This window comes from Grammomys surdaster, unplaced genomic scaffold (genome assembly GCF_004785775.1).
Source record: "Grammomys surdaster isolate TR1022 unplaced genomic scaffold, NIH_TR_1.0 126457, whole genome shotgun sequence".
In the NCBI taxonomy this organism is placed as follows: domain Eukaryota; kingdom Metazoa; phylum Chordata; class Mammalia; order Rodentia; family Muridae; genus Grammomys; species Grammomys surdaster.
The window spans coordinates 774-8,872 of record NW_021621249.1 but is presented as its reverse complement, the minus strand read 5'-3'; the positions used below and the strand labels follow the sequence as shown (position 1 = coordinate 8,872).

At 40.6% G+C, this 8,099-nt stretch overlaps 1 non-coding gene across 1 annotated transcript; it reads left to right on the top strand.

Moving 5' to 3' along the window:
• The first annotated feature begins 6,221 nt into the window (after positions 1–6,221).
• Positions 6,222–6,352, top strand: LOC114614715. Its single transcript, XR_003710376.1, has one exon. It is a non-coding gene; the product is annotated as a small nucleolar RNA SNORA17 (small nucleolar RNA).
• Positions 6,353–8,099: the final 1,747 nt, after the last annotated feature.

Sequence of the window (8,099 nt, the reverse complement as noted above, 5' to 3'; positions counted from 1 at the left end):
TTCCTTCCTCAGTTGCTGTCCCCCAGTCTAGCTTACTCTAGAAACACAGCCAGAAGTGTTTTTCACTAGTCTCCTAAGTGTCTCCCAGTCCAATCAGTTAGGCAACCAGGATTAACCATCACATTGAGTTCTCTTAGGCAAAGCAACTCACCAGACAGACATTTGATACACACTCAGTGAGTGTTGCCTTTGTCATTCCTCCTGACTCTACGAAACACAGCCTACACTTTGTGGTAACTATTTATGGAAGTCTCTTTCATTGACCCAACGACTGTCACCTCCTTGAGGGTAGGACTCTTTTTCTAAGTTTTTAAAAAACTTTTCTTCATACAAAAGGTATTTGTTGATCTATTAATCTGTCCTATATTGTTGGTTTAGAGTACAGTACTTTCTTGGCTAGAGAAAGCAAAACGTCAGCCTATTTTTCCTGCTTACACGATTAACCTAGGATTTTTAGTTCAATCAAGACGGGAAGGAGCTGGCAGGAGACAGGACGATGCTAAATCCTCACACCTCCTATGATTCATCTTCACATTGACTCACCTGCAGCCCACAGATGTACACATCAAGACCAGTATAAGAATTTAGATATGGTGACTACAGCTTTGAGCTGTTAGTGTTGGGCCTTTCTCTGGATGGGGTCCTATACAGCTAGCTGCACTGGTCACTGCCCCTGAAGCCAGACTTGACTCTGGAAACTGGAATTTTTGCATTTCTGGAATTTATTCAGAGCTTAGCAGGTTTTATCTGTCTAAACCCAAATCATGCAGATGATATTTATAGAGTCTACCAGAGTGCATCTCCAGTTCTGGGCCTAGATAAGCATCAGCAGGAATAGGATATGAGAACTCACTGGGAACAGATTCTTTTCCTCCTTGTCCCCAGTGAGAGCAGGGGTCTCTAGGTGTGGAATCTAGAAGCCTGTAGTTCCAAGCTCTCCCAGTGCTCCTGTGCTCTGCCTTTTTGTGGTACTGGGACTTGAACCCATGCTCTTGTGCGTACAAGACTAGCTGTACCCATTGAGCTACATCCCTTGCCTCTCTTATAAAGGATCTAAAGTGTTCCATGTTTGAGAGTCAAGTGGTGAAATGGTTCTAAGCTTTCTGTAGATTTAGAGTAACTTTATACAGAAGTTTCCTGTGAATCATAAGTTCTTCTTTTAGAATTCCTAACAAGTATTTGAGGTGACAGTGACATAGAATTATGGGCTACATAGGAATTCACTACTTATGTTCATTTTCTGCTAATGAGGAAAATCTTTTTACAGCATATTTGTGCCTGGTGAAATGGTGCTTTCTGTAATGCTAGTACTTGGGAGGCTGAGTCAGGAAGCTTGTCATGATTCTGAGGCCAGCATGGCCTACATAACAAGTACTAGACCAGTTAGGGGCACCTGACTATACCTAAACACTAAACACAAACCCAAAGCAAACCAGAAACACACACACACACACACACACACACACACACGAAAGCTCAGATTCTTCAAACCCCCTAAACTTTATATATGTACTCCTAACAGCTGTTAAAAGATACTAGGAATACTCAAGCATTGTGTGGGCAATGGATGAAGAAAATGCTTAGCATTGTTCAAATCCCAGTTCTCTTCCTAACTTGTAGTGAAATTCAGAGAGATTATTTACTCTCCCTGAACTCACTGAGATAACTATCATTGGCCATAAAATTGAGATAAAGTTAATATGTACTGTATAGCTTTTTTACTTTTTGTGAGGTTTCATTAAGCTTATGAGTAAGAGTCTTTATCATTGAGCCTGGCACAGAGTCAGCACGTAAAAGAACAATTGATTCCATGCTTTTATTATTAAAAAGTAGAGTAGTATGTATTTATGGATTGGGTTGCCACTAATAATTACCTATTAAAATGGAAACACTATATTTCCATGAAGATTCATGGGATATATACACACACAGTTACATACACACACACAAACTCACAGACACACACAGGTATATACACATACACAGACACATAGAATCACACACACAGAGATGCACAGAATCACAGACACACAGAGACACAGATATGCAGACATCCACATACACAGACACACATATAGACACACATACGCAACAAACATGTAGGGTCACAGACATATGCATAGCCACACAGAGACACATATACAGACACACACACAAACAGACATACACAAACACACAAATAGATATACACACAAATATTCTCACACAGACCCACACAGGTAGACACACAGAAACACACCCCTTGTAAAAATTCTTTCATGAGCTTTCACTCCTTTTCCCAGGTTTTCAGAGTTTCTGTTTGTTCCTCTGGGGGCATCAGTTTGGTGCTGGTAGTTCACTTCTTTCCATGATGAACTTTTGGGCTAAGCATACAATATGAGAATTTCATGGGCTTTCCTCCTCTTAGCTCCCAGATACTTTTAAAATCAATAATTTGCAAAGTAAAAAGGCCCCCTTTCAGTAAATATTTGTGAGGTAGATTTATCTCCCTCTGCATTCTGACCTGAGCAAAGGCTGACTCTAAGCCTGGTGATGAGAGGATGATGCTGTACTGATTTTCTGCCTGCTACTTGCTCCATCATTGCATCCCTTGTAGGAAGAATAGAATTATAATAGCTCAGATTCATGAGTCTTTTCCTGTGTGTTTGTGTCTGAAAACCAACTCCAGGCTGCTTGTATTGGTCTTATTGAATAATAAATGAAGATCAAGGTCTGTTTGGCTGTGAGTACAAGTTAACTTGAGTGTGAGTTAAATATCAAGGACAGGCTTTTCCTGCAAGCAAGGTCTGCTTTTCCATTAGTGAAGAACCAACTAAACAAAAGCAAGAGCAAAACAACACAAACCCAAATGGCTTAGTGGTAAAAGAATAGTCTGCTTAGAGACTTGGTCCCCGGTGGTATGCATCTGGATGCCATTAGTGCTGCAGAACTCTGATGCTAAGGGCTGAACACACATACACCCAGCTCTCCCTGGTATCAATTTCCTTCACTCTGATTCAGAGTCGGCCTCTTGGCATTGCTCTACTCCTGCTAGCAGCTCAGCTCTGGCCCAAAAGGGCTCTATTGAATGAAATGTAGAGCTTAGACTGTGACAAGCTTGTCATAGAATTGAAGTTGTAGATGTCCCAATGGAGAAAATAAGTCACAGGAACCACCAAGGGATTAGATGGTGATGCAGAACCTGAACCACTGCGTCTGTTTTAAAGAGACAGACAGTGGCTTTCCAATGGCTATGGAGAGTCAACAGGAGCTGAGTGAAAAACTGCTTATGTGATGAATGCATTACTGGGAGAGGAACCAGAAAGAGGAGGGGCCACACATTATAAGGAAAATCTCTCTGTCTATGTATTAGACCTGGGCACAGACATCAGGGCCTTTAGGTAGAGTTAATAAAAATGTGTCATTAAAATACAATTTTATTTCAGAGCAGTTTTATATTTACAAAGAAATCATCATAACAGACATAACATTACACTGCAGGTATTTGGAAACAAGGGGAAATAGACCACACCCTCAAATATTTACTTCTACAGACATACCACACTGAGGTTGAATGGCTAGTTTACAGTGATTGCACATCAGATATCCTGTGTAAAAGCTATTTCTATTATAATTACTAAAAGTAGCAAAATTAAAGGTAAGAAGTAAGAGTAAAACTATTTTAACGATGGGAGTTACCACAACATAAGTGACTATATTAAATAAATGGTCACATCATTAGGAAAGTTCAGAAACAGAGGTGTAGAAGGTCTTGTGGCTTTTACTGGTTGGAAGAAGTTAAGTAGATTTTGTCTGCTGAGCAGTGACAGGTGGAGACGTGATGGAGAAGGTGGATGATGCAAGTGGTGAGATGGAGTGGAGATACCTAGAATTGGGGAACCATTTTGGGGATTGTAAACCTAATACAGTGGAAATTTTCTTTACACTATGATGGTGTTCCTGATGAGTTTTAGAATTGGGGAATACAGAGTCTCAACTGTCATCTCTTCTAGTCATGAAAAGCATGCAGTGGCAGAACTTAGTTGAATTTATTTGAGTTTTTGGCAAGAGATTCCCGTGGAGATCATCCAACACCTCAGGTTTGTGCTGAGACAGAGGGATACTATCTGCAAACTGACACTGGGCCCATCGCTGATGACAACAACCACAGAATTCACTGACCATGGATAAGTCAGCTGGTGCCTACATGGAGGTTTTACCCTAAATTCTAGAGATTTTGTGGGGGATGATACCATGCAGGGTATAAAAAGAGAAACATCCAACTCAGCAACAAAATCTTTGACCTACAGTATGTTTTGTCTAGGCAATCTGTCTCTGCTATAGCAATGGTCACCCAGAATTTTTGGGAGTAGCCAACCAATGACTGTTTTAACTTATAGCCTATTCTACTGGATGGAACCCATTTCTAACAATACTTGGGGAACTAAGAATCAGAGACTAGGTAGCCTAGAGACGTGGAGTACACAAAACCATTGGTGATCTTTAAAAAAAGAAACTCAAATAATTTCTAAAGAAATTCAGTTCTGATCAAATATCAGAGTCCTCTCTATTCATCATCAGATGTGTTCCTCTAGTAGCAGATAGGAACAGATGCAGAGACACAACCAGAAATTTTGCCAGAGATTTTCTCTATCACTTCCTTCTACTCAGAGCTCAGGGATTATAGCAAGGCTTTTGATCTCCTGCTGGACGTTTGCTAGTAATGACACAGAGACATCTAAATAGTTTTACACTATTGGCTTTTTGCTGGGGCAGTGTTTCATCGAGCCCTCACAACTTAACTCAACTTCTTCCCTGATGTTTTCCTACCACTAATCCTCTCCCCATGGCTGTCACTGTTTCCCTCCAGGCTTCAATCACCTCCATAAGATACTCCTGTAGAACAGGAGGCACAGTGACTATAAAAGAGGACAAAGGACACCTCGGGAACTAGGCTCTCTGAATTAACTAAGCAATGGCCATAGGAGCTCATCAAGACTGAAACTCAAGTACATGGCCAACATGGGCCTCTACAAGGTCTTCTGCATCTTTGTTTTCCCTATTAGCTTAACATTTTTATTGGACACTGAACAAGTGTGTCACTGACTCTTGTGCCTGATCTAGAAACCCTTTATCTCCTGTTGGGTTAGTGTGTTCAACTTCAGTATCATACCTTTTTCTTCATCTTACTATATCTTATTTTGTCACGTTTGGAAGCTCATTCTTTGAAGTCTGTTCTTTTCTCATAGGTGGCACAAAGGGATAGATAAGGAAGGTAGAGGAGGAGGGAAGGAACTGATAGGAGGAAGGTAGGGAAGGCTATACGCAGGATAAATGGTATGAGAAAACAATCGATTTTCAACAAAAGAAAAATATCCTAGCAACTGACAAAAAGATGGATTATTACTTCACAAGCTGTGTATGATGTCTGTTTGTCTTCATTTTCTTTCCCAACCTAGACTTCAGTGAGTATCTGACCTAATCATTACTTATGAAGTCAACTCCAAATGATTTGGAATTGTGGGTACCAAAAGGATTTTGACCATTACTAGAAATGTCTCCATTTTAAATAGATAGGTATATGGAGAATTACTCGGATGTTATTATATAATGAGTAAGCATTTGATGAAAATTAATACAAGATAAGGAGTGGGTATGTTGAAGAACAACCTAGTAGTCAGAATAAAACAAGGAATGCACATCCACTATAGTGAACTATGAAGGTATTGAAATAAAATATATTTAAGATGACCACAGAAGATGCAGTGGTCTCCTGCAGTCAGAGATTGTCTGTATTAATACTTTGAAATGACTATAAAATTCAAAGTCATCTATAAAAATTCAATACCATCCAAATCCATCTTCCAACAATGTTCTTCAGAGAATTTGAATTACGTTCATTATTTAAAAGCATCTTCAAAACTTTAAGATGTTAGGTTAAGTAGTACTAAGCAGTAGTGATTAATTTTTAGTATTGGAGAAAATTGCTCTGTAATCTTGTCAAAATATGTTTTATGTTGATGAGTCTTCACTACATGGCCAGAGCTTAGGAATCTCCTGGTCTAGTTTAAGATTTGATAAAAGATTGGCTAATTATTTTTTGGTAATAAGTCTTTCCTTTAAAAATAATACTTAGCTGTTTTGTTGTTGTTGTTGTTGTAGTTTTTGGCTTTGTTGTTCTACTCTTCAATCATACAGAGCAGAATTCCACTGACATTTAATGATTTAAATTATTGACATGGTCTGCTCCTAGATCATTTGCAGGGTGGCAGTTGTGTCTCATGTGCCTCAGTAGGTGGCAGAGAAGAGAGAGGCTATGTGTAATCTCAGTGTTGTGCTCTGAGAACATCTGAACAATGAAGAGTATAACCCAGGACTGAAGGAGCTGAAGGGGTTCTCAACCCCATAGGAAGAACAAGAATATTAATCAACCAGAACACCCCCCCACACACACACACAGCTCGCAGGGTCTAAAGCACCAGCAAAAAAGAACTTACGGAAGGACTCATGACTCCAGCCTCATATGTAGCAGAAGATGCTCTTGTGGGATATCAATAGGATTGGCCATTGTTCCTTTGAAGGCTCCATGCCACAGTGTAGGGGAGTGGCAGAAAGGGTAGGCTGGTGTGGGTGGGAAGGTGGGAAAACCCTCATGGAAGCAGGGGAAGGACAGATAGTATATGGGGATTTTGCGGTGGGTGGGAATACTGGAATGGGGATAATATTTTAAATGTAAATAACGAAATTATCTAAGAGGGAAAAAGTAATCTAAAGCACCCTGTAAAAAGCAATCCTGAAATGACCTTGTTCTGTGTAGGGCTAGATTGGAATCAGTGGTGGGAAGCAAGGTGCAGACAAGAAACCCTGCCTGTTACAATGGATTGTGGTTAGAAATGAGCCTTTGACAGAAATCTTCTGAATGGGGCAACATAGGCAGGTGCAGGCAAGGACAAACTGACAACCATCATTCCAGAGCCAGGCAGACAAGACAGAGTTCTAGCCTGAGATGCTCATCAGTCTGGCTGAAGGTCCAGCAACAACCGCAAGGGGGCCCCAGCTGAAGAGGAGGACCAGAGAGCTGACACTATTACTGTGGCTATAGAGTGCTCACAAAAAGGGGTCTATCATGCCTGCCCTCTGAAAGACCAAACAAGCACCCAGAAGTCTCAGCTTTTGATATTTACACTAAAAGAGTGAACTGAAGCTGCTGACCCCTGTAGTTGACTTAGTGAAAAGCTAGAAGAAGCTGAGAAGTAGGGTAACCTTTTGGGAGGACTAGCATTGTCAAATAAGCTGGACCCCAGAGATCTTTCAGACACTCGACCACCAGTCGGCCAGTATAAACAAGCTCATGTGAGGCCCCCAACACATATACAGAAATTAGACTGCCATGTCTGGATTCAGTCAGAGAAGGTGCACCTAACCCTCAAAGGACTTAAAGAATGGGGAGGGTTGTTGGAGTTGGGGTTTAGGAGGGACGTTGAGGACATTTTCGGGGAGACAGATGGGGAGCAGGACAGTATATTAAACCATCAGAGGGTGAACATGGAGAGGGATAAAATATGGAGTATAAAAGAAAGGTTAAATAAAACTTAAATAAGTGTCAACAGCTACAGATCAACTTTTATTCATAAGAAATCAATTTTAAAAAACAAATCTTAATATGAAGGTTAATATAAACTGTGAAAATCATTAGCAAAATCAATATCAAGAACATATAATATCTCAATAACATGAGAAAAAAAACAAAACCATGCGAAAGAAAATTTCAACGAAAATTCTAAGAGAAAAAAATGTGAAGTGACCTTCCCTCACTGCACATTGAGCAGCACAAACTGTAACAAGTTTCTCCTATTGAGCACTTGCTGGTACTGCAGTCACCTCAGTTCTCTCTCAAGGGGTCACACAGGAAAGAGAAAAAGACCCTGAATCAGACTGGATGTCTCACTGGCTACATAGTTTGGGCCCAATCACACTGTGGAAATGATCTATGAGGAAGGAGATTCATCCAAAGAAGTCTGTGGCTGTTGAGGAGGGAGCTCAGCAGGGGCCTCCTGAGGTGGCAACTCATTCTGCAGGAGGCTCTCCTGCTGGGATGTGGCCAATTCCAGCTCTCTTGC